This window comes from Dasypus novemcinctus, chromosome 1 (genome assembly GCF_030445035.2).
Source record: "Dasypus novemcinctus isolate mDasNov1 chromosome 1, mDasNov1.1.hap2, whole genome shotgun sequence".
Classification (NCBI taxonomy): domain Eukaryota; kingdom Metazoa; phylum Chordata; class Mammalia; order Cingulata; family Dasypodidae; genus Dasypus; species Dasypus novemcinctus.
In genome coordinates, this window is record NC_080673.1 from 77,136,285 (window position 1) to 77,164,152 (window position 27,868).

Consider the following 27,868-nt stretch of genomic DNA (forward strand, 5'->3'; position numbering starts at 1 on the left):
AAATACCTAAAGAATTTCCAGGACCATCAGCTGAATACATAGTCAAATAAAACAATCTCGACAACTACTGAGACTATCTAACCCCAACTTCCAGCTTAATTCCAATTCAAACTAATTTTGTTTTCATTTCTGGAAACACATGAACTTTTGGGTGTTGTGAAGTTGAACAAACCTTTGGGAAGTAAATATTTTGAGCCTTAGCCTTTGGCTACTCTGGAAACTTACTTGAGAAAAAAAAATCCCTCTCTTACATTAATTCCCAAAGTTTTGTTTTTGCTATTATGTATCAAAAAGATAAATACTTCAACAGATACTTCAGTATATGCAAGCCAGAAAAACAAAAGTTAACAAGTCAGCTACATTGAAACATTCTGGAGCATTTTTTTTAAAAAAACTTCCATTGTCTTAGATGAGTGAAAAAAAAAATCATTTCAATGTCAACTTTTAGTGGTAGATTAAGCTTGCCAACTGAGGTGTGCCCACCAAAATAAACACAACATAAATACGAGAACGTACCCCTTGATAGGCTCATTATAGGTCAGTCAACAGCAGTAAAACATAATTTAACTGTAAAGTCTGAAGATATTCTATACTAATTAGCAAGTTGCCAAACATTGCAAGGTTGCACAGAAGCAAATGTAATGGAAGAAAATCCAATTAAAATGAGACCTAATTTAATTTTAATTCCCAGTGGGTGACTACAAATGTGGAAAGAGGACCCCCTTGCTCAGAGTGCACTGCCAGTCCTTCGAGAGGTTTCTACCCCTCTCATCTTAGAGTCAGCCAGCCCTCCTTTGTCTCTCTTTCATTGGTTCTGGGACTTCTGTGGCTCAACTCATTAGAAGGGTCATACCCTCACCTCTGGCCTTCATTATCACTCAAATTTGTGGAAATTGTGTGAGGAATAGCTGTATCTCTCTGAAAGGAGAAGGAGATCCATAGTGTCTCTTACTTGGGAGACATAAAACTAGGCATGTTTCAGGAGTTGGGTGATCACGGAGAATTTATTCTTTGACTTGACGGTATCACATGAAGAGAAGGATTCACTCACTTTGTTTTGATTGTGATGTGAGGTTAGAAGAAAAACCTTCCTTGGAGTGTATTTAGGTCTGGGAGTTAGGCCAGCCTCTGCCCATAACTGGCTCAGAGTTTTCCAACTCCATTTTCCTTACCAAAAAAATAATCATTTGGACTACATTGCTAGCATTATTGAAAACAGCCTAATTTCCAATGTTTCCAGCAAAAGAGATATACTTGTACCCATGTTACAGATGGTTAATCTGGGGGCAAAGAGAGATTTATTTCCCCCAAGGTCTCACAGCAAGTAAATGGGAAACGAAGATTCTAACTGCCTGGATTAGGGCTGCCCAGGTCCTTGCATGCTACTCTTCTGCTTTCTAGATTACCCTGGCAAGCTCTACATTTTATGTATTTTATTCTTCCATTTTCATCAAGTTGTATTACTGGAGTGTACTTCTTAAGAGAAAATATTTTGGTAAGTGTTTCCACACATATGTTCTATAGGTAAATCTATATAGCCTATGTATATACATATACATTCTACACATACAAAGACTTTATGCTGTATGGAATTTGTAAGTTAACACTTGAGTTAAGAGAAGTATTATCTGATCTAAACTTCTTCATGGAATAAGAAAAATATACTTTGAAAAAGTCCATTAAATGGTATTATATAGTCCCAAATGATTGCTTTTATATCAACACTTTTATTATATTTTTTAAAATCTTTTCCCTCCACCTATTCTTTGTCCTTATTTATTTTTTTAATATTACATTCAAAAAATATGAGGTCCCCACATACCCCTTACCTCCCTCCCCCCACTCCTCCCCCCATAACAACCATCTCCTCCATCATCATGAGACATTCATTGCATTTGGTGAATAATGTTGATTAATCACTGGCAGAATCAAGCCTGAAAGTTATATGATCTCCCAATTCAATGGAACAACTATTTAAATATCCACTTATTTTCAAACATTTCTAGGATGCACACATTTCATGCCACTTCTGCCTCTATATACTGTAATTGGCTGAATCAGTATTTGGAAGGGAAGCCAGAGTCATTCACCAGCTATTATCATTCTCCCCAATTTGAGCATCTCCTTGCCACATTTTCATTTCTGACATTTTCTTCCCGTCACTTTGAGGATCCCTAAAATATTAAATCTTAGATAAACATTAAAATCAGTTGTCTGTCTCACTCTTGCTGTCACACTATGATCCTTCTTTCCTTGGCTCAAATTTGATTAAGCCCCAATTAAACATTTTGAAAAAAAATGTTCATTAAAATTCCTCCTCTTCAATAATTTTATAATCCCTCTTGTCTCTCACCTTTTGCAATCTTTTGCTGCAGGTTTTGTGATTCCATAGAAAAGGAAACATCTGTTAGGCATACACACACCACAGTCACACAATCACACATACACACAAAGCACAAACACACACAATACATAAACAAAAACCACATACAGACACCACACACATACTCCATTCACACACCACATTCACACATCATACACAAACACCACACACAGCATGTACATATACCACACACCTAAAAATCACAAAGGCATCACATAACCACTGTACACACCTCACACACACACATGCACTCAACACACATGCACACACCACACATACACAACTTGCAAACATACTACACACAAATGCCACACAAACCACACAAGCATACTAAACACATATTATATATATAAACACACATATGCATGTGTAAACTATCAGCCCCACCACACACACACACACACACACACACACACTTCCTCTGCCTCTCCAGACTTGTAGACAACACTATAGGAGTCTTTATTTTCCTATAGTGACTAGGGGGATTTATTCAGGTTGAAAAATTTGTATAATAAAGCCAATTTGTTTCCATTTTATCTCAAATCTTTGTCTATATTATGTATTGACAAGAATACTGACAAACTCCATCCTAAGCCTCCTACAGGAAATGATTATGCTGAGGTCTAAAGCCAATTATCTTTGTCAGAAAAATCCTGAGTAATATGAGGGAACTTAATTTTAGTATTTGCGGAGCATGTGTGAATTTCACTGATTGGTGTACTGCACTTAAAAATTAAAATAATTTCTCTCTGTTTGTTTCTACTTTATTCTATTCCAAGATCTGAAGGAAAAGCACAATTTATAAATTTAATGAAATATTGTTCTGGTAAACTAAACCCAATCTTCAGGGGTAGCCAATATGCTTAGCTTATTATCAAAAAATATTTTGTCAGAAAATCTCTTATTAATATTTTCTGAGTCTGCTTTTTACTGGCATGAGTGTGTTTAGGTCAACTTGCCATTCCATTTGCACATCTGTGGGGGGAAATTCAAGGACTCCCTCTTCCTCATCTGTCACGTACTGGATGATTATTCATATCGATCAACCACAGGCTCATACAGAGCTGTCAAGGACAAGATCCCCTCCACTCAGAGATGCCTCTGCAGGTAGGAGGGCTGATTGTGCAGACGTGGAAGAAAATTGGAAAAGACATTCAAAAGAAGATAACATTTCTTTTGGTTTTCTCTCTCAAACCAGGCTGTAGGGCTTACATTAAAGAAAGAGAAAGTTAAGTCAGCATAAGCAACACTTCACAGGAATAATGAAGCCTGAGAACAAGGATGTGGAAGGGAGAATCAGTAGGGGCAAACCAGTCCTTGATTCTGACGGACTCATATTTGGAGTGTACTTTAAGAGAAATTGCTCAGTGTGTCACGTCATGTGCTTTTGCCACCTTCTAGGCTTGTCCTTGAAGAGAGCCTGAGGGAATATGTGTTTGAGACTAGCCTTGGCTCAGATCCCTTGCATTCCTGTCATGGGATTGCAAAATTGTGCAAGATTTAATATGTAAAGGATGCAAATCATCTCTTCTTTCCTTCTTCGATTCAGTTTAAATTGTGCCTTCTACGTTCTTGACTGTCCCTGAATTATTTTCTAGGTCAAACCCATATGCCTTTCTCATCAAATTTGCTTTATTTCTTTTTCATACTTCTTTCAGCTAATTGAACTTTGAAAAATGCAAGATGGCTGTTAGAATAGATGTAAATAGTAAAACCCCAAGTTCTCTCAGGAGATGTGGTAGTTTACTTGTTTTCTCCTAATTCCCATTTCTTAATCTACACATCTCTTTTCACTCCTAAATGAGAATTCAGCATGTCCCAAACTCAATTGAAATGACTCTTCCCTTCTAAGCACACTCTCTCTTATTCCTTATTTTGATTTACAGAATTGCCTATTCATTTAATCACCCAAACCAGAAACCTTCGAGATGTTACCCTCTGCCTCACTTCTACTAGTAACTAGCTGCCTCAGTATTTTTTGGCTCTCTTCTTCCTCTCCAAATCCTTCACCCCCTGCACTGAGTCATGCCTGCATCACCTGGGCTATAAGTGTAATCCAAATTTCAGTTGGGCAACTGGCTTTGTACCAGTCCTGATCTCTTCAGCAAGGGCCAACATTTTTCTAGATGCACCTGACCCTGAGCTTCTGCCCCTGCTAAATGAGTTCAGTTTTGTGGATCATCTCAGTGTTGCTTCTGCTCCATGCTGTGTTACCTCAACTGTATACATGGCTTCTTCAACCTTATCTCCTCAAACATCCATCAGGTAAGATACAAGTGGGCAGCAAAAAATTTGGAAGGGAAGTGGTTTAGGGAGACCAATTAGAATGTTATTATAGCATTTGCTGAAGAAAATTATTACTTATAACTAAGACACTCCATAATTAATTTACACTGTAAGAAGACAGTGTGGGAATATAATTCTTGTTGGTGAAAAAATAAATCATTATAGCTTACATCCACTCATAGAAAATAGAAGAAGTGAAGAAAATGAAAGAATAAACTTTGTATATATAGTCTATGTTCTACCCTTTGACAGCACAATAAAATTGGCAAAGGCTTTAGAAATAACTGTTTTCAAATTGCTTAAAACAGGAATTCTCCCTGAGCAGTCTCAAGAGTGACCTCTAGGGGTGATGGGGAGTTAAGTGATCAGGGTACCTGGTCCTCTGTTTCATATTGAGAAGCTTCACTTTACTCTGATTTGTAGATTAGATCTCCATTTAAATGTACTTTGACAAAAGGGGGTTCACTTAATTTTTTTTTAATTGTAAAGACCAATTGTCTGTAGATTAAAGTACAAACTTCACGTTCAGGCTTCCAAAAACAATTTACAATCTCTGAGTTCTTCCTCAAGCATCCTCCTCCCAATACAAGTCAATGGCCTTCTTCCTAGCCTATTAAAGAACTTCTCCTCTGAGAAGTCTTCACTGAGGTACTTGTTCATTTGTTCTTGTATGCTACCAATGAGCTCTGCTCTATGCATTTAACCATCATTTTACTAAAAGCATTGTTTTACAAACTATTTGTTCACATGCTTGCTTCCCTTGCTTGCCTATTAGTACCTAGAGTAGGTCCAATGATAGACCCTTGATACTGATGACTATGCTTACGAGCCTTTTGCACTTGAAATTTCAACTTGACCCTGTGCTGTAGGATGCCTAAGAGTTACCTCCTGAGAGCCTCCATGTTGCTCAAATGTGGCCACTCTCTAAGCCAAACTCAGTATATAAAAGTGTTACCTTCCCGCAAGCATGGGGCATGACTCCCAGGGATGAACCTCCTTGGCACTGAGGGATTACTACCAAGCACCAGCTGGTGATGCAACTGGAAAAAGACCTTGAATAAAAGGGGGAAATGGTAAAGACAATTGAGGTTACATGACTAAGAGACTTCAAATAAGAGTTGGGAGGTCATCAGAGAGGTAATGCTTATGCACGTCTCAGCAGGATCTCATAGACAGCCAAAGTAGATACTACTCCAAATAGTGGTGCTCCTGAAGGCTCAAGACACCCATGTCCTATGGTCATGGCAGATAGCTCCAGAATTTGGTGCCTTGCCAGTGGGGCCCTACTTTGGAGTTTTGCCTCCAAGTATGACAGAATTGGACACAGTTGTGGCTTCTCTACACATGGCTCTTCAGTCCCTTTTATTGAACCTGTAGCTGGTGCTTGAGTTGGTATGTATATTTCCAAGAGACTTGAATCTCTGGTTTGTCCATGTGCCAGCTGGACCCTGAGCCACTGTGGAGTTGCAAGACCTACTCTCCAGTTCACTGGACTCACCCAGCACAACAAACAAAGAGGTGAAGATGGACAACCACCACACCAAGGAACTAAGAGAGTCTACAACTGCAAGCAGGAGAGTCCCATCCATCAGTCATGTGGTATTGAAGCCCCCTCTCAATTAAGAGGTGGAGTGAGCAACACCATCCCAGAATACTCAGGATTGGGGAATAAAATATGGACTAGAGTGGACTTACTGGTATTCTACTATTGAATTATTGTGAGTCTATCAATGGAAGAAAATTGTATCATTGATGTTGAGACAGTGGCCACTGGAATTGCTGAAGGCAGGGAGAGAGATAAAGATGTGTAATATGGGGGTATTTTCAGAACTTGGAGTTGAACTGAATGAAATTGCAGGGACAGATGCAAGACATTGTATATCCTACCATAACCCACTGAATGGACTGGGAGAGAGTGTTAACTACAATGTAGCAGTGCTCCAAAATGTATTCATCAAATGCAATGAACGTACCACACTAATGAAAGAAGTTGTTGCTGTGGGAAAAGTGAGGGTATGGGGTGGTACGTATGGGAATCTCCTACATTTTTTTTTAAGATTTATTTATTTATTTATTTCTCTCCCCTTTCCTCCCCAACCTGGTTGTCTGTTCTCTGTGTCTATTTGCTGCATCTTCTTCTTTGTCTGCTTCTGTTGTTGTCAGCAGCACAGGAATCTGTGTTTTTTTTTGTTGCGTCATCTTGTTGTGTCAGCTCTCCATGTGGGCGGCGCCATTCTTAGGCAGGCTGCACTTTCTTTTGCTCTGGGTGGCTCTCCTTATGGGGTGAACTCCTTGTGCGTGAGGCTTCCCTACGCGGGGGACAACCCTGCATGGCACAGCACTCCTTGTGCGCATCAGCAGTGCACATGGGCCAGCTCCACACGGGTCAACGAGGCCCAGGGTTTGAACCGCAGACCTCCCATGTGGTAGACGGACGCCCTAACCACTGGACCAAGTCCGCTTCCCCCTCTCCTACATTTTTTAATGTAACATTTTGTGTGACCTATGTATCTTTTAAAAATAAAAAATATATTTTTTAGAAAGAACCCAGTATTTTTACATTTCCAACATGTAGCACCATAAGTAACATCATGAGCTTGACCAAAATATTTAACCTTTCTTAAGTCCAGGTTTTCTTGAGTACGTTTTCCAGATATTAGTTGTGGCCTTCCAGCCCTTCTGATTTGGCTTCCCATCAGTTTTAACATGTTATCATGAACCCTGTATTAGTCAGCCAAAGGAGTGCTGATGCAAAATACCAGAAATTGGTTGGCTTTTATAAAGGTTATTTATGTGGGGTAAGAGCTTACAGATAACCGGCCATAAAGCTTAATTTATTTCCCTCACCAAAGTCTATTTTCACGTATTGGAGCAAGATGGCTGCCAACGTTTGTGAGGGTTCAGGCTTCCTGGGTTCCTCTGGGATCAGTTCCTCTGTTTTCCCCACAAGGTTGACCGTAGACTATTAGGCGAACAGCTCTGTCTCTTCTCGGGGCTCCAGCTTAAGACCAGCATCAAACTCTGACATCAAAACTCCAACATTAAGAACCCTCAACTCTGTCGTTTGTCATGCCTTTTATCTTCAAGTCCCCACCCACCAAGGGGCAGGCACTCAATGCCCTACTGAATCCAATATAATCTCATATGCCCAGAGGAAAAGACCAATTTACAAACATAATCCAATATTTCTTTTTGGAATTCATCAGTAATATCAAACCGCTACAACCCCCAAACCTCATGTCAATATGAATGTAAACCCATATGTAAATATCAGAAACTTTCTGAAATGCCTCAAGAAATATAGTCAAATAAATGATTTTGTCATCTTTTGTACAGTCTGTCCTGAGGATTTGTGTGGGCATGAGGAGAACTGCTTTCATAGCATTTCACAAAAATTCCTTATCTAACATATCTGTTTCCTCATCTTTCCCTCCACTGCAATTTTGTTATTTTTTTCTCTTCCTCTTCTGTGTATTTCCACTCAGTGACCAGTCTCTGACCCTTTTCTCTAACTTCTGATGTTTTCCCTCCCTTCAGTAGCAACAGAAATTTCCTCTTTGTCATAAACTTATCTACTTAGTGACTGCTGCTTATTTTTATATGGATCCTTGAGGTCTTACATTCTACACAAGAAGACTATCAGTGAATTCATCACAAAAAGAAATAAATGAAAAAGCAGATGACTTTTTCTTTTTTTTTTTCCTTTCTTTTTCTTTTAGCTGTTTTGTTCCACATATGTTTTTTTTTTAAATTTTATTCATTTTGTAAAAATATTACATTCAAAAAATATGAGGTCCCATTCAACCCCACCACCCCCACCCCACCACTCCCCCCGCCCAGCAACACTCACTCCCATCATTATGACACATCCATTGCATTTGGTAAGTACATCTCTGGGCATCTCTGCACCTCATGGTCAATGGTCCACATCATAGCCCATACTCTCCCATGTTCCATCCAGTGGGCCCTGGGAGGATTTACAATGTCCGGTAATTGTCCCTGAAGCACCACCCAGGACAACTCCAAGTCCCGAAAACGCCTCCACATCTCATCTCTTCCTCCCATTCCCCGTACCCATCAGCCACCATGGCCACTTTTCCCACAAGCAGATGGCTTTTTCTGAGAATTCTAATATAATTCAATTTTTCCATGTGCTGAGGCATAGAATCATGATAACAGTAATTAATTCAGGGAGTTATTTAAGGGGTGAATTATATGATGCATACAAAGAGCTTAACACAGCGGTTGGCACATGGTAGGTACTCCATAAATGCTTTGGCTTCCATGTCTATAAAGAAAATGTCAATGTTGAAAAAGGTTAATAAGATATTGTCAAGAATTGTGAAAGATCATTGATATTATCCCACTTACAAGCTAACAAATTAGCCTGCCACAGTTTCATGGATACTGGCAGAAGATACAAGACTCCTGGGTCAGAGAATGAAGACTATTTCTCACAACAATAGCAATAGACAAAATATCAACATTTGTGTGTCTGTGTTTTAGTTTCCTGAGTCTTCATTCCCAAAGGGTGAAGTAAAAAGGGCCAGAAAACATGTACACACACAGTGGGCTGCATTACTGGAAAGGAGCTCTAAGTTTAGAGAAACCAAGTCTTTAATAGTGGGCAGTAAAAATGCTTAGACTTTGTGCCAAAAGGAAGCATTAACTTCATTATACTGGACTGTACATGTGTCTGCCATTTATGATGGAAGGAGACACTATCTTCCTAGTCTGTTCACTATTAAAATATTTCTAAAATGATTAGCCAGAACTATGGCAGTCAATTCTTCTGGTTGAAAGAAAGTTCCAAGAAGAATTCTGACAGATATTTGTGAAGAAAATCATTTTTTCCCAGTACTGGAATAAATTTCCCTGTCTATTTAAACATTAAAACTTGGGTTACATATACAATAACAATATTTCTTTTGTTTTGCTCCCATTTCTCATGTCATACTTCTACCCTTGAGAAAAATTTCTCTGGCAAAAAGTTTGGGGAAAACCTAGAACCTGTGTGACATAAATTCAAAGTCTTTCCATTCCCAGATGCTCTGTTTCATTTAGCATTTTATTCCTATTTTTCAGTTCCTTGGAGACATATATCACTTGATAAATATTAGCAAATGTAAAATGAGGAGGCTTTTTCCTATTAGGTAAATCTATTATACACACATTTACTCATATACTTTTTAATCCTTCACATCCTCATTTATAAAATGAGTATACTTCCTATTAATTCAGTTTTAGACATATTCTGACACCCCTTGTCAGTTATGTTACAAACTCAGTTACTAGGCAATTACTTTCCTTATATATCTCTGGTTTGTTTTGTATGTGCATATTCAAAAGATGATACAAAATAACTAATTTCCCTGTTCTGTGAGGAAAGTTATTCTAGCCTAACACTATTAAAGGTATCAGAGAGACTTATTCTTTTCTTGCTTTCCAAACATCCTTTTCATCTGTTTTTTGAAAAGCACATCAAAGACTTTTAGGAAAATTGCTTCTTTCCCCACAGGACCCAGGCCGACAAAGTGTCCTGCCCTCTCCTTGGCAAGGGATAACCATGTGGCCAGACCCAAGACAATTGAATGCTCCTTTCAAGGAATTTGAATTTCAAGTCAGCAGAGTGCCTTAGGGAATTTTCCTAGGAGCAGCTAAAACTTCCATGCCATTTCTGTAAGTTACCCAATTTTTCTTCAATCAATTTCTCACTTGGGTCAGCCAGAGTTACTTTCTCTAGTTTTAAGCAAATGATATCTTAATAAGCCATAAATGATGGAGTTAAAGCCGAAAGGGTTATGTCATGGGTATTGAGAGGGATATGTATATACACCCATATATACATATTTTTTCTTTACAATATCTTTGAAAACAGAAAGTGTGACTGGTGGTAGCATTATAAGACTATAATCAGGGGAAGTGGACATGGCTTAAGCAATTGGGCTCCCTTCTACCATATGGAGGTCCTGGGTTTGGTTCCAGCTGGCCTCCTGGTGAAGGCAAGCTGGGCCGTGTGGAGACCTCTCCCATGTAGAGGATAAAACAAAAAAGAGACGCAGTGGCAAAGACAATGAGAGACACAATAAACCAGGGAGCTGAGGTGGCTCGAGTGATTGAGTGCCTCTCTACCATGTTGAAGGTCCCAGGATCAGTTCCAGGTGATTCCTAAAGAGAAGATGAAAAGAGAAGACAATCAGACAGACAAGAATGTGTATCAAAAGGACACAGAGAGCAGAAGCGAGTGCAAGCGGCAAGGCAGGGAAGAAGAAATAAATTAGTAATATAAAATAATCAGATCCAACATAATCAAATGAGCTAGACAATTCAAATGTTACACTTGATGATCTGTCAAAATATTAACTTGGATCATTGTGCAGTATATTTTATTATATTTTAAAGTGGGAAACTCCATAATTCTCATTTCAGTTTTCTCCTGCAGTGAACAAAGCCCCTTAAGAAGATATTTTAATGAAGCAACCTTGGAAAATTTCCAATAAAATAAGACCAGCAAAGCCCATGTCTAATTCCCTTGCTTATTTTTCTGATGTGCTTATTTGAATATACTGATAATTTACATTGTGATAGGTTGTTAATAAATAAATCAGAGGAAATAGAAATCCTTTGTATAGGAAATATACCAAATGAGGTCTGCTTTAAAACTCAGTGGGATGATGGTATTTCTTTTAGTAAACTTAAACTATAGGAGCGTGAAGAGAGGGAGGGGCAAGATGATGCCAGTTTAAGTGTGTACTCACCATATCTCTCACAAAAAATGACTGAGTGGGGTCAAGATCCTGCTGGACTAAGCTATTTTGGGAACCCACAGAGCAGAAGGTTTCAGGGCATTGATCTGGAGAGAGCTTGACAAAGAAATAAATTGCTCAAGGTAAAATCCTGAGTTTATTGCCCTTGAGGCTGGAACTGCAGGACAGCTATGCACCAGCCTCAAGGCAAAAAGACCCCTGCTGGCCACCCAGCCAAAAGAAGCATTCTCCAAGAGTGGAATGGTTCTGGCAAAGGGTGGAGAGGGGTTTCCTTTCTGTGGTTTGGTTGCCTGGACCCCCTTTTGAGCTTTGAAGAGCATACCAGCTGCCTCGAATTGGCACCAGGAAGAGGGAAGAGACGAATCTGCTGAAGTATCCTGATTAATCTAACCAATTTGGGATGAGAAACTTGGCCTGGGAGAAGGCAGAGTCAGGCAATTGACTAATCTGGTGCTGAAAACTATCAAAATTTCAACTAATCTAAAGGAGGCATGCAGTAGGAAGTGCTTACTAAGCTTCTAAGAGCCTATTTAGGGTCCCCTGGGAGGAGGAGGTTATCTGGAAGAGGGTTGAGAGCCGCCAAGGTCCCATTTGAATTTCAAAAGGGAACGCCCACACAGGCTATTGTGTCCTGCTGCCTTGGAAGAAAAAACAGATTTTTTTTCTGTAGCATTTTATGTAGTCTGAGCACCTTTTAAAAATAAATAAAACATGCGTTTAAAAAAAAAAACTTCCAGAGAAGAATTCTCTATCCCGCAAAACTGGCATTCAAAAATGAAGGAGAGTTCAAGATAGTCACAGATAAACAGAAATTAAGAGAATATGTCCATAATAAACCTGTCCTTCAAGAAATACTAAAGGGTGCTCGCTTCGGCAGCACATATACTAAAATTGGAACGATACAGAGAAGATTAGCATGGCCCCTGCTCAAGGATGACAAGCAAATTCGTGAAGCGTTCCATATTTTTGAACGTGGGAGAGTGTGGGCTATGATGTGGATCATTGACTATGGGGTGTAGTGATGCTCAGAGATGTTCTTACCAGGTGCAATGGATGTGTCACGATGATGGGAGCAAGTGTTGCTGTGGGGGGAGTGGGGGGTGGGGGCGGTGGGGTTAAATGGGACCTCATATTTTTTTAATGTACTTTTTAAAAATAAATAATTAAAAAAAAAGAGAAATACTAAAGGGAGTTCTTCAGGTTGAAAGGAAAAAACAGGAGAGAGTTGAAGGAGAGTATAAGAACAAGTAAGAAGACAAAAAAAAAAGAAATAAAAACAACATGTGACATATATAAACCCAAAGAAAATATGGTAAATGTAAGTAATTCCTTGACAGTAATAACACTGAATGTTAATGGATTAAATGCACCAGTCAAGAGACACAGATTGGCAGAATGGATAAGGAAATATGAAGCATCTATATCTTGTCTTCAAGAAACCCACTTAGACCCAGGGATTCAAGGAGGCTGAAAGTGAATGGATGGAAAGGAAACTTAAAAGCAAATAATAATCAAAAAAGGGCAGGAGTAGCTATACTAATATTAGACAAAATAGACTTTAAATGCAAAACTATTGTGAGAGATAAAGATGCACACTATATATTAGTAAAAGGGATAATCTTTCAAGAAGAAAGAACAATTGTAAACATTTATGCACCTAACCAGGGTGCCTCAAAATACATGAGGCAAACATTGGAGATGGAGAAATGGAAGTCTTTACATAATTATAGTGGGGGACTTTAATACATCATTATCACCATTAGATAGAACAACTCAACAGAGAATCAATAAAGAAACAGAGATTTTGAATAATACATTAGAGGAACTGGACCAAATGGACATATACAGAACACTATACCCAAATACAGCAGGAAGTAGAATATATATTCTTCTCAAGTGCACATGGATCATTCTCCAAGATAGACCACATGCTAGGCCACAGAAAAATTCTCAATGAACTCAGAAAGATTGAAATTATACAAAGTAGTTTCTCTGACCACAGTGGAATGAAGCTGGAAATCTGTAAAGGCCAGAGACCAGATTAGGTGCAAAGATACGGAAATTAAACAACATGCTCTTAGACAAACAGTGGGTCAAGGAGGAAATTTCAAAATAAATCATTAACTACTTTGAAATAAATGAAGATGACAATACAACATATCAAAACCTATGGGATGCAGCAAAAGCAGTATTGAGAGTGAAATTCATAGCCATAAATTCATACATCAAAAAGAAAAAAGAGCTAAAATAGAAGACCTAACTGCACACATGGAGGAATTAGAAAAAGAACAACAAACTAAACTCAAAGAAAGTAGAAATAAGGAAATAACAAAGATTAAAGCAGATCTAAATGAAATAGAAAATAAGAAATCACTGTAAAAAATAAAGAAAACCAAAAACTGGTTCTTTGAGAATATCAATAAAATTAACAAACCCTTAGCTAAACTAAAAAAAAAAAAAGTAAGAGAGAAGATGCAAATGCAAAAAGTAAGAAATGAGGAAGCAGATATCACCACTGATCCCACAGAAATAAAGAGTATCATAAGAGGATACTTTGAAAAATTATATGCCAACAAGAAGGACAATTTAGAGGAAATGGACAAATTCCTAGAAACACACAAGCAGCCTACACTGATGAAAGAAGAAATTTATGAACTCGATAGACCAGTCACAACTAAAGAGATAAAATTAGTCATGAAAAACCTCCCAATTAAGAAGAGCCCAGGACCAGATGGCTTCACAGGTGAATTCTACAAATCATTCTGGAAAGATCTAACACCAATCCCATTTAAACTCTTCCAAAAAATAAAAGTAGAAGGAACATTGCCTAACTCATTCTATGATGCCAATATTACCCTAATATTACCCAATATTACAAAGCAAAACAAAGATGCCACAAGAAAGGAAAATTACAGACCAATCTCTTTAATGAACCTAGATGCTAAAATCATCAACAAAATATTTGCTAATTGTATTCAACAACATATCAAACTAATTATACACCATGTCCAAGTGGGTTTCATCCTGGGTACACAAGGATGGTTCAACATAAGAAAATCAATCAATGCAATATACCACATAAACAGATCGAAAGAAAAAAAATCACAGGATCATCTCTATAGATGTAGAAAAAGCATTTGACAAAATACAGGACAATTTCCTGATTTAAAAAAAAAAAAAACATACCGCAAATGATAGGAATAGAAGGAAACTTTCTGAACATGATAAAGAGTATATATCAAACTCCACAGCTAACATCATATACAAAGGTGAAATCCTAAAAGCTTTCCCTCTAAGATTGGGAACAAGACAAGGATGCTCACTATCACTTTTCCTATTTAACATTGTGTTAGAAGTACTTGCTCGAGCACTGAGACAAGAAAAAGATATAAAAGACATCCAAATTGGAAAGGAAGAAGTCAAAATTTCACTATTTGCAGATGACATGATCCTATACATAGAAAGCCCTGAGAAATCTGCAGCAAAGCTTCTAGAACTTATACATGAGTTCAGTAAAATCACAGGTTATAAGATCAATGTGCAAAAATTAGTAGCATTTCTGTACATCAATAATAAGCAATCTGAGTAGGAAATCAAGAAAAAATACTATTTACAAGAGTAACTAAAAAAATCAAGTACCTGGGAATAAATTTAACTAAAGATATAAATGATTTATACACAGAAAACTACACAACACTGTTAAAGGAAATCAAAGAAGACTTAAATAAATGGAAGAATATTCCCTGTTTATGGCTAGGAAGACTAAATATCATTAAAATGTGTGTCTTACCCAAACTAAACTACAGATTTAATGCAATCACAATAAAAATGAGCACAGAATTTTTTACTCCATTGGAAAAACTATGAAATTTATTTGGAAGGGCAAGACACACCAAAGCAAAAGCCATATTGAAAAAGAAAAAATGAAATAGAAGGAATCATACAACCTGACTTTAAAACATACTTCAAAGCTACAGTGGCCAAACTGCCTGGTTTTGACCAGGATAGAAATACTGACCAATGGAACTGAATTGAGGGTTCTAATATAGATCCTCACATATACAGTCATCTGATATTCTACAAAGCCACAAAGTCCACTCAACTGGGAGAGAATGGCCTCTTCAACAAATAGTGCTTGGAGAACTGGATATGCATATCCAAAAGAATGAGAGAAGAACACCCTGTCGCACCTTATACAAATATCAACTCAAGATGGATCAAAGATCTAAACATGAAATGGGTCCATGAACTTCACACCCAAAGCACAAGTAACAACTAAAAAAATAGATAAATGGGACCTCCTCAAAGGCAAAACTTTTTGCACCTCAAACAAGTTTATCTAGAAAGTGAAAAAAGAGTCTACCTAGTGGGAGAAAATATTTGGTAACCATATATCTGATAGGAGCCTAATATCCAGCATATATAGAGAAATCCTGTATATCAAAAATGAAAAGACAAACAACCCATTTAAAAAGTGGGCAAGAGATTTGAACAGATGCTTCTCCAAAGAAGAAATAGAAATGGCAAAAAAGCACATGAAAATATGCTTAACATCACTAGCTATGAAGGAAATGCAACTCAAAGCTACAATGAGATACTGTCTTACACCCATTAGACTGGCAGCCATTAAAAAAACAGAAGACTACAAGTGTTGGAGAGGATGTGGAGGAATGGGAACACTCATCCACTCCTGGTGGGAATGTGGAATGGTCCAGTCTTTTTGGAGGACATTTTGGTGGTTCCTCAAAATCTAACTATAGGGGAGCAGATGTGACTCAAGCAATTGGGTTCCCATCTACCATATAGGAGGTCCAGGGTTTGATACCCAGGGTCTCCTGTGGAGGCAAGCTAGGCCAGGTGGCAAGCTGGCCCACATGGAGCGCTGGCCCACATAGAATGCTGGTCCACATGAAATACTGTCCCATGCAGGAGTAATGGCCCATGCAGAGAGCTGGTGTAGCAAGATGATGTAACAAAAAGAGACACAGAGGAGAGATAATAAAAGACATAGCCGATCAGGGAGCTGTGGTGGCACAAGAGAATGATCACCTCTCTCCCACTCTGGAAGGTCCCAGGATCGGTTCCCAGAGCTGCCTAATGAGAATACAAGCAGACACAGAAAAACACATAGTGAAATGGTCACAGAGAGCAGACAATGGAGGGAGGGGAGAGAAAGAAAAGAAAGAAAGAAAGAAAGAAAGAAAGAAAGAAAGAAAGAAAGAAAGAAAGAAAGAAAGAAAGAAAGAAAGAAAGAAAGAAAGAAAGAAAGAAAGAAAGAAAGAAAGAAAGAAAGAAAGAAAGAAAGAAAGAAAGAAAGAAAGAAAGAAAGAAAGAAAGAAAGAAAGAAAGAAAGAAAGAAAGAAATGTTTTTTAAAAACTAACTATAGATCTGCCATATGACCCAGCAATTCCACTGCTGGGTATATACCCAGAAGAATTGAAAGTAAGGACACAAACAGATATATGCACACCAATATTCACAGCAGCATTATTCACTATTGCTAAAAGTGGAAATCAACTCAAATGCCCATCAACAGATGAATGGATAAACAAAATGTGGTATATACATACAATGAAATATTACTCAACTGTAAGATGGAATACAGTATAACACATGGGATAACATGGATAAATCTTGAGGACCTTATGTTGAGTGAAGCAAGCCAGGCATTGAAGGACAAATATTACATGGCATCTCTGATATGAATTAAGCAAATTGAGCCAATTCAGAGAGCTAGAGTCTGGAAGATGGGTTTACAGGAAATAGAAAGGGAAAAGAAGTTTGTGAGCCACAAAGGCAAATATCTATGATAAGGTGGAAGTGAGCAGTTGTGCCATAAGGGAATATGACAGGTTGTAGGGATACTATTAGATTGGGCAGTGAGAACTTGCTAGGGGGTTGGCTGGGGAGGATGGGTTGGACAATCCATGGAACTGGGGGGGGGGGTTGGGAGTGAGAGCAGGTGAACACTGGGGATTGGTAGGTATGTCATTCAACAATATTGAGAAAACTCTTTTGGCAATATGACAGGAAGTGTTACTGGTTTAGGGTGTTGGATGGGGGAGCACCTGGGACATGGCACACATGGGGTAGTCTTCTAGAGTAAGTGCAAGTGACCATTTTGTCATAGTGTAGTGTTTCAATGGGTGGAGACCCACTTAGTGAGTGAGAGGAGTTGGACGCCCATACTGGGAAAGCCCGATGTAGCAGTTTTCTATAGTGATGAATTCCAAAAATAGGTATTGGATTATGTTTGTTTGTAAACTGGTCTGTACCCGGCCATAATTAAATTATGATTAGGGCTTTGATTGGGCCACATCAGTAAGGCGCTGAGTCCACCAGGGGTGGAGACTCACAGATAGAAGACATGGCAAAGGACAGAGTTGGAGATTTTTTGCTATTGGAGTTTTGATGCTGGAGTCTTGAGATGGAGCCTAAGAAGTGAACACACAGGGGAAAAACGCAGAGGAATAGAGATAGCTCCTTAGCCACTACAGAAACCCTGGGGAGAGGGAGGGCTGTTTGCTCCACAGCTGACCTTGTGGAGAGAGGCAAAGCCTAGAAACCTCATAGTCTACAGCTGAATGTGTGGAGAAAACAGGGGACCTGAGTCCAGAGAGAAATGAACTCTGGGAAGAGAGAAACCCAGGAGACCTGAACCCTAGCAGATATTGGCGGCCATCTTGCTCCAACATGTGGCAAAAGACTTTGGTGAGGGAAGTAACTTGCATTTCATGGCCTGGTAACCATAAGCTTCTACCCCAAGTAAATACCCTTTATATAAATGAACCCACTTCTGGTATTTGGCATCAGCACCTCTTTAGTTGAATAATACACCTGGCATATTCTCAAACAGAGGGCAGGGTGTCTCTTGAGAGCATGAGTAGTTCCTTATAAGGGAGGATAGACTATTGTGTCAAACCCTCAGCATTGTTGCAAGAATCTATGAATCTTGTACTTCAAGGATTGAAGCCTAGTGGTTGCCCTGTGCCCTGAAGGGATGGGGAGAGAGGCATAGACTACATGGAAGATGGGGTAGTTAGGGGACAAAGAAAGTATTCTGCATGATCTTGCAATGATGGATACAGGTCATGTTAAATTTCTCAAAAATTTATAAAAGTATATGGTCTAAAATGTAAACCATAATGTAAAGTACTGACCATGGTTAGTAGCTATGTTTCAATATTTGTACATCAGTTGTAACAAATGTACCATCCACATGTAAAAAGGTCATTAATAGGGTAGGGGGAAAAGGGAGTGGATGTTGGGCAAATTTGAGTTCCCTGTATTCTCTATGTGACCTAAAACTTCTTTGGAAAAAAAGTATGACTGAGGAAGAAATGGAAGAAAGGCCACTGTACATACAGGACAGTAGTAATTATTGTGGTGAAAGGCAAAGCATCAAAAAATATTTTTCATTTTTTTCATTTTTTTAATACCACAATGGAAAAAAAGTAAGACTGAGGAAGAAATGGAAGAAAATGCCAGTGTACATACAGGACAATAGTTACTATTGTGATGAAAGGTAAAGCATCAAAAAAATTTTTTTATTTAATATTTCTTCATTTTTTTAATACCCAAAATTTTTTTACTTTATTTTAGTTTTGGTTTTTCTAAATTATTTTGTATGTTATTTCTTATGTTTAAACCTGTCATTACTATCTCATTTTCCTACTAATTGAATTTGGCAATATTCTTGACTTCATTTTTGAAGAAGACTTGGATCACAAAAGGGTTACACCTATGGCAAGGGAGGATCATTGGTGTGGGATGTCAGAAATTGGAGATATATGGGAGGAAGTTCACCTGGGCATACATATAAGATATATAAATATGTTCAAATGTTCTTGGGGCATTGCCACTGTGGGTACAGATTCACACAACACCAAAAGAAGACTGAATTCCCATCCTGAGGAGCTCTGCCATGTTCTCTAATGGAACAGCAACAATCCTACAAGGACAGGGGCAATGACTATTGAAGAAGGATGGTCCATTGATGGGCCCTTGATATTGGCAACTATGCGTATAAGCCTTTTGCTCTTGAAATTGCAACTAAGTCCAGTGTTGTAGGATGCCTAAGAGTTACCTCCTGAGAGCCTCCATGTTGCTCAAATGTGGTCACTCTCTAAGCCAAACTCTAGCATATAAATGCATTACCTTCCCCCCAGAATGGGACATGACTCCCAGGGATGAGCCTCCTTGGCACTGAGGGATTACTACCAAGCACCAGCTGGTGATGCAACTGGAAAAAGACCTTGAATAAAAGGGGGAAATGGTAAAGACAATTGAGGTTATATGGCTAAGAGACTTCAAAATAAGTCAGGAGGTCATCAGAGAGGAAAGGCTTATGCATGTCTCAGCAGGATCTCATAGACAGCCGAAGTAGATACTACCCCCAAAAAGTGGTGCTCCTGAGGACTCCAGAGACACCAGGTCCTATGGTCATGGCAGATAGCTCCAGAATTTGGTGCCTTGCCAATGGGCCCTACTTTGGAGTGCTTCCAAGTATGACAGAGTTGGACTCAGACGTGACTTCTCTACACATGGCTCTTCTGTCCCTTTTATTGAACCTGTAATTGGTGCTAGAGTCGGTAGGTATATGCCCAAGAGACTTGAATCTCTGGGCTGTCCATATAACAGCTGGGCCCTGAGCCTCAGTGGAGTTGCAATGCCTATTCTGCAGTCCATTGGACTCACCAGTACAACTAACAAGGCAAGATGGACAACCACCACACCAAGGAACCAAGAGAGTATACAAATGCAAGCAAGAGTGTCCCATCCATTAGCCATATGGGATTGAAGCCCCCTCTCAATTAGAGGTGAGTGGGCATCACCATCCCAGAGTACTCAGGATTAGTGAATAAAATATGGACTAGAGTAGATTTACTGGTATTCTACTATAGACTTATTGTGATTCTAGCAATAGAAGAAATTATATCATCAGTGTGGAGACAGTGGCCACTGGAGTTGCTGAAGGCAGGGAGAGGGAAAAAGAGGTGTAATATGGAGGCATTTTTGGGAATTGGAAGTGTCCTGAATGACACTGCAAAGACAGATATAGGCCATAACCTACAGAATGGAGTGGAAGAGAGTGTAAACTACAATGTAAACTATATTCCATGCTGTGTGGCAATGCTCCAAAATGTGTTCATCAATTGCAATGAACGTACCACACTAATGAAAGAAGTTGTTAATATGGGGAAAATTGGGAGGTATGGGGAGTGGTGCATATGGGAATCCTTTATATTTTTTACGTAACATTTTATGTAATCTAAGTATCTTTTTAAAATAAAAATATATTAAAAAATATAAAAATAGTGTAAGGAAATTTGTTAAGGAAAAAAAGTTAAACTATCGCAATATAAAGTGACTTTAAATTATTCTATAGCAAAATATTAATTCAAATACAGACTAGCTCCACAATGAGAGACTAAGGTAAAATTCCTGAAGGACTTTAACTTTTCTCTGAATCTGTGCCTTTGTGGACAACTGATCAATTCTACACATATCCAAATTCTCATCTTAGTCAATTATCTATTTCAGACATTATTGTTTGTCAAAGTCATTTATTAGAAGGTTCTTTTGTTTCCAGAAAACTGTACCATGTACACAATGATGTGATGATACAAAAGAAACAGACACATTTCCTATGCTTTCTATTGTCTAAAGAAAATTATTCTAGCAGCTGTGGGGAGGACATACTGAAGCAGGGAATGATTGAAGCTCTTTATAATCCCAATATATTTCATTGTCTTTTAGTGTCCTATCCGTATCACCTTCCTTTTAAAAATCAAAGGAGGCAATCACTGAAATTTGGTGTTTTTAATAAAAAATACTTAACCTTCAAGTGTTATAGCAAAATTTTGTGGTCTTTTTACAACAGTATTTTATTTTAATAATCAAGAAAATCAAGAACCATTTTTTCTAAACAGACAAGTAGCTTTTAACTTTTTTTGTACTATTCCTAGTTCCATAACTGCATGACAGAAATCCATCTTTCCTATAAAATATTAAAGGATTAATCAAGAATGTAGATTAATTATATAGGAAAGTTTGCAAATCAATTTAAAATGGATTTTTTAAAAGATATAAGACAGTGGAAAGTAAACGTTTCTGACATAAATTTGTCTTAAATGTTTCCAGTTTTATCATGTGTTTCTCAAAAGAAAATTATCTTTAACAAAATATGGTGAACTTTTTTTGAACAAATCAATTCTATTGAAACATATTAATAAAGCAGAAATCCATTCAATGTGTACAATCAATGGTATTAGGTGTAATCACATATTTGTGCATTCATCACTTCAATCACTCTTAGAGCACTTTCATATTCCAGTAATAGTAAACAAACAAAAAAAACTCCTCACCTCTCAATCTCTCTATGCTTCTCCTGATGTACATAACTGCTATTCTTTTTCCTTCTTTCTAGAATATTTGTATTTATATCTTGTAAAAACAGTCATATATCCAATATCACCCATATTCATGTTTTACATGGTTTTACTATCTTACAGTCCCATGTTACAGTTGTTAGGTTTCCTTCCAGTAAAATATAGTGGAACCTCAGTAAGTGTCATTAATTAGTACTGAGAGACATGATGAGTACCAAACAAAACTTTCCCATAAGGAATAATGTAAATAAATTTAATACATTCTCAAACCAAAGACAATGCACATTTTTAAGGCAATGTGTAAAAAGATAGGCTTGTATATCAATGCTTCACATGAGAAATAAACCTAAAAATTAATACTTAGATTAAATAAAATTAAAACTTCACTTTACTTGTACTGAGAAGAGTCCATGGCCTAATGGGATGGTGGGAGGAGAGTGGTGAGGAGGAGAAGTTACATGGAGAGTTGCTTGGAAGGAGAGTCCCCTCCAATAGAACATGGGGCACTTGCACTTCAAGTGTTCTTTCTTTTTTCTGCCTTTTTTCAACGTGCACCACACCTCTGACACATTCTGTTACCTCCACTAAAAACTTATCCAGTGAGAACTGCTTCTGTCTTCTTTCAGAATTCTTCAAACGTGTGAAATTGTTTGGCCATTCAATACATTCACATTTCTGTTTGTCAGAGCTTTGTCCAGATGGTGCTTCTCCACAAAGTTTTGAACTTCTGCCCATTTTGCACACATCACTTTTATCAAGGAACTGGGGGCATCCTCTCTTAACTCTCCCTCACCTGAAGAAATCTCTTCAGCCACCTCTTGTTGCTGCTCCTTCTGTAGTTCCTGCAGCTCCTCAGTGCTGAGCTCTTCATGATGTTCCTTCACTAACTCCTCAGCAGCAGCAGCACCAACTCCAGACCCATGGACAGACCCAAAGACACAATATCCAGAACAACTGTACCTTCTGTACCTGCAGGGCTGGGGTCAGCCTCAAACCCTTTGAAGATTCCCTGAGTCACAGAATCTGGCCACAAATTCTTCCAAGCCAAATTTATTGTCCTATAAGAGATGTCATTCCAGACCTTATTGATAAGATGAAGGCAGTAGAGGGTATTGAAATGCTCCTTCCAGAATTCTGTGAGGGTCGACGGGGTATCAGAGATGATCTCAAAGCACCTCTGGAAAAGTACCATGGTGTACAACTTCCTGAAGTCTGAAATGACTGGATGAGAGGAGTAGTGTTGAGGGGCAGGGACCTTACAGTGATGAAGCTGAACTCCTCCAGCAAGTCATCCTCCAAGCCTGGAGGATGAGCAGGCACATTGTCCAAAAGTAGGAGAGCTTCCAGAGACAAATCTTTCTCCAGCAAATATTTTTTCACTGGGGACCAAATGCTTCATTTATCCACTTGGTGAAATATTGCTTTGTGACTCAAGCTTTGCTGTTTGCCCTCCACATCACACGGAGTTTGCTTTTTGTGACATTATGCTTCTTGAAAACTCATGGGTTTTCACTACGATAGACTACTAGAGGCTTGAGTAAAAGTCCTCACTAGCATTCCTACACAACAACAGAGTGAGCCTGTCCATTGGTTTGTGGCCTGGTGATGCCATCTCCTTTTTTTGATGTAGGTTCTACATAGTACTTTTTTCCAAAAAACTCCAGTTTCATCACCGTTAAAAACTTAGTGGGGAATAAAACCCTCAGCCTCTAGGTAGTCTTGAAATTCACTGATGAATTCATCAGCAGCCTTTTTATAAGCACTTGCTGCCTTGCCATGCCTCATGACACTATGGATGCCAGGCCTCTTTCAAAATTATCAAGCTAGCCATGGCTGGCCTTAAAAACTTCAGTACTCCCATCATTCAGTTCCAGTTTGTTTTTCCAAAGATGGGCATGCAACACTTACACTTTTTTCACATACCAAGGCTGTTACACTGTCCCCTGCTAACTGCTTCTTGTTCACCCAAATTAATAACAGCTTTTTAATTTTCTCAGGTGTTTGGGAACACTGCTGTGTTACTGCTTTAAAGCCCTTTGCAACATCAGCCTTTTTTATCGCTTCTTTATTCTAATGATGATGGAGACCATTGTTCTAGGTATACAATATTCCCTAACAAGATCAGTAAAGTGAATATCACTCTCATATTTACCTATTATTTCTTTTTTACTCAGTGGTGGTGTGAAGTAATTTTTTTCTGCTCAGCATTATCACTGCTTATTTTCTTAAGACAGATGATGAGAAAAAAAAATCCACAAAATGATAAGACCACGATGGGATGTGCACAGGGCAAGAACTACTGCATGACTAATGTGTGACCCTTTGTTTCAGCTGGAAAGGGTAGCGAGTCATGAGGCAACTGACACCAACAAGTTTTAGCTTATGCATCAGGTACCAAATAACCAAAGTACCAGGACAAAGGTTTTACATCAAAATGTATCAAGTACCAAATTCAACATGTTCCAAAACAATCGAATATGCATACGAATATGCATACAACCTTAGCCTTTCCCTTTCAACCACTGTCATACCCATACAATAGCACTGCTGGTTACAAACTCCATGATTGGTTTACCCATTTCTACTCACTTCCAAAGATTTACAAACAACCTTTTCACCCACTCTGCACGGATTAACTCTCAGCTTTCTATTCTCTACATTCCTCCTAATTTTCTGGTGATCTATAGTCTAATCATTAACTCCATGAGTTTACACAATATATTTAGTTCATTTTAGTGCAATCATACAGTATTTGTTCTTTTGTGTCTGGCTTGCTTCACTCAACATAATGTCCTCCAGGTTCATCCACGTTGTCAAATGCTTCATGACTTCATTTCTTCTTACTGCTGCATAATATTCCATTGTGTGTATACACTACAATTTGTTCATCCATTCATTATTCAACTGGGTTGTTTCCTAATTTTGGCAATCATGAATGATGCCGCTATGAACATCGATGTACAGATGTCTGTTCATGCCACTGTCATCAATTCTTCTGGGTATATACCTAGTAATGTTATTGCCAGGTCACATGACAAGTCTAGATTCACTTCCCTTGGGAACTGCAAACAGTCCTCCACAGTGCCTGTTCCATTCTACATTCCCACCAACAGTGAATAAGCATTCCTATCTCTGCACATCCTCTCCAACATTTACAGTTTTCTGACATTTTAATAGAGGCCAGTCTAATAGGTGTGAAATGACATCTCATTGTAGTTTTGATTTTCATTTCCCTAATTGCTAGTGATATTGAACATTTTTTATGTGTTTCTTCTTATTGTACTTCTTCTTTGGACAATTTTCTTTTCAAGTCTTTTGCCCATTTTTTTAATTGGGTAGTTTGTCTTTTTATTGTTGAGTTCTAAGATCCCTTTGTTTATCATGGATATTAAATCCTTATTGGATATGTGATTAAATATTTGGCAAACTTTCAATTTATCTCTGGGCTTTCATTCCCTCCTTGCTAGCAAATAATTTTGCACCCACTGCCTTTATCTCTTATACTGATTTGGGAGAGACAATGTGTGCTGAATAACTTTCAAAGAAAATAAACAAAATAATCAGGTTAAAAAAAAAAAGCTTTTTTACCAATTAAGGAAGCCAAGATAGTTTAAGAGTTTTTATCTGTAAGTCATGCAATGAATCCACTTTTACTAAATGAGTGCAATAATGTTTAGTGGAAAGAGCACAGGATTTAGAGTCAGATGCAGATTCTGCTCCTGGTTGCACCAGTTGGGCATGAGCAGATTTACCTATTATTAGTGAAATTCAATTTCTAAAACTGAAAATGTATGATAAACAAGTCCAATGATTTTTGTAAAAATGAAGTCATATCAAATACATAATGTTTGGCACTTGGTGGACAGACATTTAACAATTTCAATTATTATTAAAGAAGTTTCTATAGGACAACATTTCCAAAGTATGCTTGGTGGAAGATATATAGAACTTATATGGGAAAGGATTTTCTGTTCTTGGAAGTGTAGGAAATGCTTTGTTAAGCACTGCTTTTACTATAGGTTTTCTCATATCTTTTAATGTGAAATTTCAAATTGCAAAATTCACATTTGAATTTTTCCCAATATGTTAAGATTTTAAATCATCTTGATAAAGAAAATATAAATGGAATTAACACAAACATTAGCTGCCATTCAAATATTAATATCTTCAAGACAAAGGAAGTAGTTATTCTCTAGTAAGTTTAGCCATATTAGCTCATTAAAAACATATACCTGGGAAGTAGATTTGGCTCAATGGATAGAGCACCAGCCTACCACATGGGAGGTCCAAGGTTCAAACCCAGGGCCTCCTGATCCGTATTTTGAAGCTGGCTCACATGCAGTGCTGATGCATGCAAGGAATGCCGTGCCACACAGGGGTGTCCCCCGTGTAGGGGAGCCCCATGCACAAGGAGTGTACCCCATAAGGAGAGCTGCCCCATGTGAAAGAAGTGCAGCCTGCTCAGGAGTGGGGCCACACATACGGAGAGCTTACGCAGCAAGGTGACGCAACAAAAAAAGACACAGATTCCTGGTGCCGCTGACAAGAATACAAATGGACACAGAAGAACACACAGTGAATGGACACAGAGAGCAGACAATGGGGGAGGGGGGAAGGGGAGAGAAATAAATAAAATAAATAAATAAATCTTAAAAAAAAAAGGTTATACCAAACACAGAAATGGTTATTACATCAGATATCACCACAGGACACGGAAGGATTAGCTCGAATAGGATGTGGTAGTTTAGAAGTAAGGAGAGTAATTATTCAGCTATGGTGGGTGATATAGACCTCAATAGAACAGATACAAATGCAAGTAATGGGAGGAAGCCCAGCCCACTGAATGGGCATGACAAGCCAAATAGATGGTGATAGGTAGCAAATAGTAGAATCTAGAAGTCCAGGAAAATCCAACAAGGAACAACAATGATATTCAACCTGGATGCCACTCAAAAAGGATCAAAGCTTGCATATCAAAAGAGTTCATCCTCATCTAGATAGAAAAAAACAACAAAAGATAAGACTATCCAAAACATTCTGGGAGAAAATATTTTGATTATAACAATAATAATTATACATATTTTTTAAATTATCTTATAAGCTTCCAAGTTAAAAAAAAAAAACAATTGGTCTACAGAGGAACAATAGAAGTTTACAAACCAATCTTGACAACCCAACATCTAGGAAGATAATGAAGAAGCACTTCTAATTTCTTGGCATTTTTATTTTCCATCAGTTATCTTTGAGTAATCATTATATAAATAATAAATGAATTAAGTCATATTAATTGTTACATAAATGGCTCTAGAAAATCTTAATTCATGATAAAACAATTATAACTGCCTTATTTCTTAGTAACATTTATTTGCATTTTAAAAACACATTAAAATACTACCATATGCAGGGTTAGTTAGAACATTGTATGGTGCAACACAAGAAGCCTCCCTTACTGAGAGTATATGTTTGAATTTTGAAAATCTGAAGTTTTATTAAAGTTTTATAATATATAAGTCATAGTTCAAAGTCCAGGCTACTGTAGGTAGAAGAGCTTAATTTATTTTTTTAAATTATTTTTTATTTTTAAAGAAGCTTTAGATTACATAAAGGTTACATTAAAAATATAAGGTATTCCTATATGCCCCACTCCCTGCCCCTCCCACACTTTCCCACAACCACCACCTCCCTCATTAGTGTGGTACATTTGTTACAGTTGATGAACCAATATTGATCATCTACCATTTTTAGAGTTGTGTTTTCTTGATTCAGCACTTGCCAAGTTACTGCAACCATTTAGCTATTTGCCAGAGTTTTGAGGAAGATGACTGTGCCAGCTTTTGCTAATTATTCAAAAATTCTGCAGGGTAACAATACCCTGGAGTGTTTTGCTCCACCATCTTGGTCAACTGGAAGAAAGAGGTATTTACTTTTAACATCTAAAACAAAATAAAATAAAATAAATTTCCCCCCAAAAAATGAAAATAAAAATAAAAGTATTTTACCTTTTGGCCAGTGCACAAGCTCCTTTGATAATTTTTATTCT

General features: G+C 38.0%; 1 non-coding gene across 1 annotated transcript; it reads left to right on the plus strand.

Annotated features, from left to right (window-relative positions):
- Positions 1-12,297: 12,297 nt before the first annotated feature.
- Positions 12,298-12,404, plus strand: LOC111758897 (U6 spliceosomal RNA). Its single transcript, XR_002793028.2, has one exon. It is a non-coding gene; the product is annotated as a U6 spliceosomal RNA (small nuclear RNA).
- Positions 12,405-27,868: the final 15,464 nt, after the last annotated feature.